Source organism: Hakea prostrata, chromosome 10 (genome assembly GCF_041222555.1).
Source record: "Hakea prostrata isolate BN-2017 chromosome 10, UWA_Hpros_2, whole genome shotgun sequence".
In the NCBI taxonomy this organism is placed as follows: Eukaryota; Viridiplantae; Streptophyta; class Magnoliopsida; order Proteales; family Proteaceae; genus Hakea; species Hakea prostrata.
The window spans coordinates 30,646,397-30,655,769 of record NC_142609.1 but is presented as its reverse complement, the minus strand read 5'-3'; the positions used below and the strand labels follow the sequence as shown (position 1 = coordinate 30,655,769).

The 9,373-nt window shown below is 39.3% G+C and overlaps 1 non-coding gene across 1 annotated transcript; it reads left to right on the top strand.

The window, feature by feature from the left end:
* The first annotated feature begins 8,576 nt into the window (after positions 1 to 8,576).
* On the top strand, positions 8,577 to 8,683 carry LOC149002461 (small nucleolar RNA R71). The gene has a single exon (XR_016170527.1). It is a non-coding gene; the product is annotated as a small nucleolar RNA R71 (small nucleolar RNA).
* The last annotated feature ends 690 nt before the right edge of the window (positions 8,684 to 9,373 follow it).

The following is a 9,373-nucleotide window of genomic DNA, read 5'->3' as shown; positions in this document are numbered from 1 at the left end:
TTTATTTTTATTTATTTATTATGTGGATTGCATAATCTTCACTTAGATTTTAGGAATCACTATGCTTTGGTCAATAGGAGCTACTCCTAGACTAGCTTTAATATGAGCATTCTTTACCTTATCGAAGATTCGAGCACCCATAAGGTAATTCATGGAATAGTCCACCTTTCATTTGCCTTCACAAAATTTCACACTTTTTCAGTTGAAGGACTAAGGTACATTGCTGCCTTATGGATTTTAGATTACCCTTTGAGTTCATCACGTTTCCTCTTAAGAAGTTTAGTCTTTATGCTTGATGTTCTATGCCATTTTGTAGAGGCAAGCAAAGTTGACATCTCTCAATCTTCTATGACCAGTGGCGGAGCCACGTTGGGACCAGAGGGGGCATTGCCCCCCCCCCCCCCGGATTTTTTTGAAATTATAAGTATCTTTGTTTTTTTTTCCTTATTTCTCTATCTCTAAATGTGAAATACCACTATTTGGCCCCCTCCAAAAATTAAAAATAAAAATTTAAGATAAAGATGATGGGTTCATATGTCATTTATAATCTTTATCTAATGGTTACCATTAAATCCCTAGTTTTAAGGAATAAAATGTTAAATTCTAATTAAAAACTAACTCACGATCCATGAATTTCTCCTTATATATTCTCTCCTATTTTCATTTCTATTTATTCTCTCATGAATCTCCTCTTTTATTCCTATTTTTTCTCTTTTTTTTTTTCACACGTCTCACAAAATATTAAAATAGTTAGCAAATTTTGGAATTTTCCTAAATCTTCTCCACATCAGGTATTCACTCTTTCTTTCTCAAATTATTCTTTTCTCTCTCTTACACTCACAAATTTTCTATTAATTTACCTAATTTTCAATAAAGACTCCACATTAAAATATAATAATATATTCTGAGATGGGACCTATAGTGGGTCCCACATTGGCCCACATACATTCGCCCCCCCCCAATGTTCAATCCTGGCTCCGCTCCTGTCTATGACCCAAACCTCTTTCACATTTTGGAGCACATATTGACTCTCAGTTCACTATAATTGTTTTAACAGTTTCTATTCTTCCTGTGCAGATGAAATTTCACATCTAAGCCTCCGCTTGCTTAACAACAGTCCTTGGCCACCACTGTACCAAAAAATTGTGAATCGATATACTGGATCTCACAGAACAAACCAACTCAATTCTCCCAACCATTAAAAGAAGTTTTACATACCATCTTTCAAGACAGTTTTTAATATGATCTTTCATTGGCTGCAACATAAGGCGAGTTACCCTTCCTTTGAAGATATCCACTCCAAGATATTCAGTAGGGAAAGAAATTTAGTTGTAAAGAAGCATGAATTTTTTTTTTGCTTCGTCTAGGGTGACAGACAGCCAAGAAAGAGCTTGCTCTTCTCCAAGTTTATATGTTATCTAAAAAATTCTTGATATTTTTTCTGAAGGCTTATTAAGGATATATCTGGAAAATCATCCAACATCCTAGTTGCAACTTCATCTCAAGCAATGCGGCTAGGATTGCTTCCAAGAGTTCCATTGTTGTTAGAAGTTCCACAACTGATCAAACTTCTAAGAGTTCTATTGTTGTTAGAAGTTCCACAGCTGATCAAACTTCCAAGAGTTCTACTAATGTTAGAAATCCCACAGCTAATCAAACATCAATTATTACATACAACAAGAACTCTACAATTGGTGCTCACAAAGACACTAGGCAACCCAAATGAGATACTGATTGGTACAAACTCCTAATCAATATTTTATGTAATCTAAAACACTAGAGTCCTAGCACCACAGCCACAAGACTCCTAGAACTATACGGAGGACCCCAAGAACACTGTGAAGAGGGACTCTGTTTCTATATAAAGCTATTTACTAATTCCTTATAAATCAATGTGATTATTATTTTCTGTGCTCTTTCATACACACACTCAGAGTCTCTCTCTCGTCAACATCTCTCACTCTCTCTCTCCTCAACGTCTCTCTCTCTCTCTTCTTCTCTCTTGCTTTCTTCAACTATTATTATCTTCAACAAGGCTACTCTAGCTTTTACATATCTCACAGAAGCATTAGCACAAATAAAGATATCATCAGCATACAAGAGAAATGAGGGAACCTCAACACCTCGAGGGTCAGACAAAGCCTTAAGTTACTTGGGGTCTGGACAGAAAATATGCAACTGTCGTTGGCCCTTCTTTTCTTGTACTTGATCACCAACTGTTCCTTCAAAACAAAGCATGAAGTCCTTATAAACATAATTGATTAGTCATAGATATGTCATAAACATAAATATAAATTAAGACACAGAGAGCCTAAACTAGCCTTTCAAAAACTAGACCTTTTTGTTGTTTGGATGTCTATCTGGTTGTTTAAGGCTTATACTTCATACACGTTAAATAAATATGAATTTTGGATCTTAAAACAAAACAAGTATGTGATATAGTTTGCCTATCAATATACGTCATGAGCATTAAAATATGATGATGTGCAAGTTGGCAAAACAAACAAGAAAACCCGATCACAAGAGTCCTTCTGGTACCCATTTTCAACTCATTTTTAAAACTCTCTTCCCACCTATTTCTCTCTCCAATGGGTTTTGTGCAAAAATCCATTCTCATCACTTTTGAATTAACATTGATATGGAGAAAATATGATCGAACCGGGTTCATACCTCGTTTGATCCTCAACTCCGGTCGAGACAAAAGGAATCGACTCGCTCCCGAGCGAACCGAATCCGTAAGGTGGCTTGCTGACGAAGAAAACTTATTCAGCTACAAGCACGCCCTAATTCAACTTATGGATTAGGTTAATTATCCTAATGATGGCAGACTCGAATTGACGGCTGCGGCTAATCATTATCGAAGGGATAAACATTGCATAACCTAAAGTTTATCTCAGGAGTCCTCTACTAGTCCAAACTAGTAGAAGTCTATCACTCAACGGATCTAACTGTTAAGATCCAACGACAATCCGAAGAAGGCTCAAGTGAATCCAACGAAGGAGATTCGAAGGTACACTCTATATAAACCTCACTGCTATACGAGGTGAGGGACTCAGATTCAAATACAATACTGGTAGACGTAAACTATCAGAGGCTTACGATCTAGATCACCTTTCCCGCTTCTTCATTCCTTAGCTCTGTGCTTCTAGCAGAGCCGTTTGTGATTAAGTTCATCAACTGACTTAGCCTTCGGAGGTGGACTGCCAACCCCCCCGGTCGGGCCACATTTGACGCTGTCGTTTTGCAGGTCATCACGAGGAGATCTAAGGGCTGTGCAGATTTTGGACACATCATTTGGCGCCATTTGTGGGAAACTGACTTGTAAAGCCATGGTGACTAGATCAGCAGCAGCAGCAGCAGCAGCAGCCGTGCAACGCGATTCCGGTGTTCAGATCCCTGGAGTGAATAATCCAGATGTTCCCCAGGGAAGCCGAAATCCTATCGAAGTAGATGGTGGTCAGGGAGGACGTAATCCTCCTGATACATTCCAAGATCAGTTGAATCAGGTAAAGATTCAACTCTTGGAGGTGAGCCAAGCACTCCGCATGCTCACCAGACGAGTGGTTTTACCACAAGAACTTGATCAATGCGATTCAGGGAGGCGTGCGCTGCCACGTGACCAAAGATTGGCTGAAGACCGGAATATCGGTCAGAACTTTCGTGAAAGTGACCGAGGACCTAGGAGAATTGACGATCAACCTAGGCGAGACGATCGGTTCGACAGACCGCAGGAAAGTACAACCGATTCATATACAAGGTTGGACACAGGAGTGAACTCACTCACCAACTGTCAGAAGAACCGTTCGTGATGATCGAGCAGTTCGCGATGAGCGGAATGTTCATGATGAACGGGCCGTTCGTGATGATCGAATAGCTCGTGAAGATCGTGTTAATCGAGGTCGTGATCATATTGCTGAAAATTACCCAACCCAGATTGGTCAGGAATTGGCCAACATCAATCAAGAGTTAGAGCAGTTGGCTAAGGGAAGGATAACTGAGGATATTTACTCAGTCATTCGGAAAACCCCCTTTGCCGAGCCAATTGCGGGATATCAATTTCCCCATAACTTCCATTTGCCTACCTTTTCTACATTTGATGGCTCCGGAGATCCAACTGCCCACATTGGCTATTATCAGCAGACCATGGCAGTTTCAGGTAATTCTGATGAAATTTTATCCAGGGTTTTTGGTTCATCCTTAACCGGAGCAGCACAAAAGTGGTTTTCGAACCTCCCCTCTAAAAGGATCGTAAACTTTGATGAATTGGCGCGCAAATTCATAGGGCGATTCCAGAGTGGAATACAGGTCAAGAAAACAGAAGAAACCTTGTTTCTGGGAGAGCAGCAGGATCGAGAAAAGTATTGCCGATTCCACAAGGACTATGGTCATTATACAAATGACTGTCGTCATCTGAAAGCAGATATTGAGAGATTAATATCTCAGAGACACTTGTCCAATTTTGTTAGCAGAAGAAGGGAGGAGCCACGTGAGCCACGCGCGGCTGCTCCTAAAAGGGATCGTTTGGTTAGTTCAGAACGATCAAGGGAGGCTCCGAAGTCTAAGAAGGGCAAGGAGGTGACGGAAGCTACTTGGTCACCGATCCTTACCATTTTCGGAGGACCAGAGCCCGAATCACTCCGAAGTTTGAAAACAAAATCCAAATTTGTCGGAACCGGAGAGATGGAGAAGCGAAAGAAGCTGAATGGTGACGATTCTATCACCTTTGGCAAGGACGATGAAAGAGACGTTTGTTTACCTCATGATGATGCCATAGTCATCAAGGTAGAAATTGCACGTCTGATCGTGTCGCTAACCAATCAAAAATAAAATCCTATACTAATCTAGCAAGCAGAAAGTACGTGGTCGAACTATGGGGAACTAAAAGGCTAAGTTACTAAGATTGAATTTAACAAAACTAAATTTAAACTAAGTCTATTAATTAATGCAAAAACGTTAACTATTAATATGTGAAGATCTTTGGGATTTCGAATCCCCAATGCTTTTCCCTAACCGATATAACTCTATACTTCAAAGTAAATTAGGGATGGTATTCCTAGATATGTCCTATCTTCGCAAGACTATTGTCCTTCGCGGAAGCTTGGCACGCTTAGTTCGCTGAGCTGTAGAATATCTTTGGCCAAAGTCAAACACAATCAACTTGAAGAGATAGAACAATCAAATTAATGAAATAAGCATGGTTCATCTACATCCCAAAGAAAAGGAACTAGCTACTCATTATTACAAAGTTCCTAAGAAAAATAAAGATGAAACATAGGGAGGGAGAGAGAGATGTGGTCTTCTTCTTCAGCAATGAGAGAGATGAGAGCCGCATTCGCCGTCTTCTTTTCTGTCGTTGGCTTCTCTTTTATGTCTCACGCACACAATGAATCCCCTCTCTTTACCCGTCGATTTGACATTTATTCTTTCGGATTTTGGAAAAACTCAAAACTGGAAAGTTGTAGATATTTTCAATATAGTTCCATAACATCTTGAATCACCGAAATCCAAGCTCATACGAGAGAGATATGCCCAAAATACTGAAGGTAGGTGTGTTTACCCGATTTTCAGATTTATTACCAATTTTGTTCCTTAGACCTCCACCTGTTTCCAATTTGGCTAAGATCTCACTTTTCATGATTTCTTGAGCAGCAAGATTGAATGCCATGATTTAAAATCCACCAATATCTAATATATTTGCCAACTTTACTCCATATTATCTCTAATATCCAAAATCACCTTATTCCTGAAAAATACACAAAAATACTCAATTAGCTCTCTTTAATTAAATAAGTATGGGGAATTAAATCAAATAAATAATGGTAAATGCATGCTTATCAAATACCCCCACACTTGAGTGTTTGCTAGTCCTCGAGCAAAACAAGAAAATAAAAGTAACACAGAAAATAAAGAAAGAAAAACCTAACTCACTTTCGTAGGAATCACGGTTGCACTTAGCATGTGCAACAAGCCTTTAAACCCCTAGGTTACCCTAGTGGACGAGTTGTGTCTCGTGAGTGTTTGCAGAGAATATACACACAAAATTCTTAAGTGCTCTTCTAATTATTCTGGCAATAGTAAGATTAAAAAGACAGATTCCAAGACCAAGACACTCCATTAAAGATTGAAGGGAATATAGGCACCCCCACACTTAAGCTCTCACACCCTCTCTCGAGTCTAGCTCTAGGCAAACAATTCAATCGAGAAGTCTCTTCTTATCTTCAGTCTACCAGTTCACCCTCAGATAAGACTAAACTAGGTACCAAATAATACCAAGAACTCAAGATCTAAGCAATATTGACCTTCTTAGACATTTCTCCTATATAAGCACATTAATTCACTTCTTTCTTTAATGGTCATAGTTCTAGTCCGTGCAATGTCTTGCCTCCTAAGCTTTCTAGATGGCCTATGTAACGAGTGTTGGGCCAGCCGCTCTCAAGCCAGATGGCCTTAAGGGACTAGGTGTAGAATAACCCTCGAACTTACTTACTCAAGCCAACTAGGCTACAGGCCAAGACTGGACCAAAGACACCCCAACTGTCTGACGCGAGGCATGATGTTGGTGACACCGAGACCCGGTTACTAAGAAGGAGGTCTAACCTTTAAACTTCAGCATATTTTTGTTTTCTTTTTCTTTTTTCATATTATACTTCAATTCACTTCACATTTAAATAGTCTAAAATCGGTCTCAACTTGTCACCATAAGCACAAGGCAATACAAGATAACTAGATGGTCAAAGCTTTTGGACTACCTGGAATTCCTATTTTTCGATTCAATCTCGGTCTCAAAATGTAAAACCCATTACTATTCTCTCAAGAGGGTGTTCATTACATCAGATGGGATTTCTAAAACACTTAAACTCTCATTTTGTATCTAAGCAAGGAATTAAAACATTTATCTTACCAAAGCCAGAAAAAATTGGGCACTTTTTATCTTTGTGACAATGCTCTACCAACTATCAACAAGTCTTACTCGAGTTGACACCCCCCCACACTTAAATTATGCAATGACCTCAGTGCATGCAAACAAAATAATAGAAACAAATAGAGGAAAGAGTGTACCCGATGTTTGAACTCATGATAGAGCACACAATAGTAAAACCTAACAACAAACAAAGAAAATAAAGGAAAAAGAACAAGAAATAATATCTAAACATATGGGTTGCCTCCCATAAAGCGCTAAGTTTAGAGTCTTCAGCCAGACTCAGTAAGAAGCAGCCAATGGAGGTGGAAGCTCAAATCTAAATGTGAATAGTGAATGCTCCAAAGAAGTGGAAGAGTCCAACAATGTGTTGACTTCCTCAATATTTAGGTTAGATTCCCCAAATGGCAAGTAATGTTGTAGTGGATCATCAATACGCATGATTGGAATATAATCAACCACTACCTCATCAATAAAGTTAATTGCAAAGCACTCTTCACCCCTATTTGGGCTTAATGATTCATTCTTTATAGAATCTAGAATTGAGGACTCAAGAGCTTCAGGGAAGGGGGCTTTGGGAGTGTAAGATTCAGGAGTAGGACCCTCTACAATAGGAATGTGTAGCCCCTTACAAGGAAATTGATGGGAAATACTCACAGGTGGTGTTTCTTTACTACGCTTGTGTGCATCATTGCCAGTCTCATGGGTCAAATCAACTTCTTCTTGACTCTCAAGATCAATGGGCAATGGCTTAGGAGTAGGCAAAGGTGCATAATATTCCTTCCCACTGCGTGTCACAACAGAGATTGCTTGGACTTGTTCTTTCCTATACCCAATTTGATGATTAGGGTTACCTATTGGTTGACTAGGTAACTGACCAACCTCCCTCCTACTGATGGCATCAGCTAGTTAACTAAGTTGGATTTCCAATTTGTTAATGGATTGAGAATGGGAATGCAACAATTGAGTGTTTTGCTCTAATCCACTAAGTGCTTTTAGTACCTTATCCTCAAATGATGAATTATGTGAGGGTTGTGAAGATGATGGTTGCTCATTCCTATAGGCATTTTGGTGCATATTAAATGGAGGTGGCCTATAAGGTATTTGATTAGAGGGATTGGGCATTGAGTTTCGCCATGAAAAATTGGGGTGGTTTCGCCATCCTGGGTTATAGGTATTGGAATATGGATCATTGCCAAATTTAGAGACTCCTTGGGCCAAATGTGCATGCTCCTTAACAAACTCAGGGTATTGTGTAGCCAAATAGCAATCAGTGACATGATGGGATATGCTAGAACATAAAGCACATGCTTCAATCTGATTAGGTGGAGAGAAACTTGTAGGAAGTGGAGATGGGGTTTGTTGTCTTAATGACAAGAGATGGTCCAATTTCTTTGATAGCAAGTCAACCTTAGTGCTCATCTCAATGGTAGGATTGATCTCATAGAGATCGCTCCTCTTTGGTTGCCCAATGGATGGAATCTCAGTCCTAGCTGTTGAAACATGGTGTTGGGAGTTTTCACTAAGGGTCTCAAAAAGTTCCCATGCCTCATTCTAATTCTTGTGCATGAAAGTCCCACCACAAGAAGAATCAACCATTTGCCTATGTCGGTCTTTAAGGCCATCATAAAAGCATCGAACCAATTGCCATTTAGGAATAGCATGATGGGGGCACTTTCTAAGCAATTCTTTTAATCTTTCCCAGACCTCATGAAATTGTTCTCCTTCTTGTTGGGAGAAACTCGTTATTGCTCTCCTAATGCTATTGGTACGGCCAATGGGGAAGAACTTTTAAGGAACTCCTGTTGCATTTCTACCCAAGTGGAAATTTTAACATTGTCCAAAAATTGAAGCCAATGCTTAGCTTTATCTTTAAGGGAGAATGGGAAAAGAAGTAACCTTAAAGCATCAACTGAGAGGTTTTGAATTTTAACCGTGGATGACACCTCTAAAAACTCATCTAAGTGCATATAAGGCTCTTCATTCGCATGTCCATAAAAAGATGGTAGCATTTGAATCACACTAGATTTGATCTCATACTGAACTGCCTCTATGTTAGGCAACTTAATACAAGAAACCGGGGTATATATCGTAGGAATGAAATGCTCACTCAAGGGCCTCATTGGATGCTCATAGTTTGCCATGGTTCTTTGCCTTCTAAGGTTGGCCAAAGTCTCTTCTAACTCTAAGTCAAGTGGAGTCAACTCAGGGTTTAGGACCGACAACCATGCATACATACAGAAGAATAAAAAAAAGAATAAGCTAAATAAGGAAAATTAAAAGAAAATAACTATAGCAAAAGGGAGAGTTTAGGACGTACCTGAAGCGCAATCCACGTGATCTTTCGAACAAAAGTTACACATGTGGGATCTGAGGGATGGGGATTTTTAAAAATTAACCTAAACAACCCAATCTAATGCAAATATTACAATTGAAAAGTCCTAAATACAATTA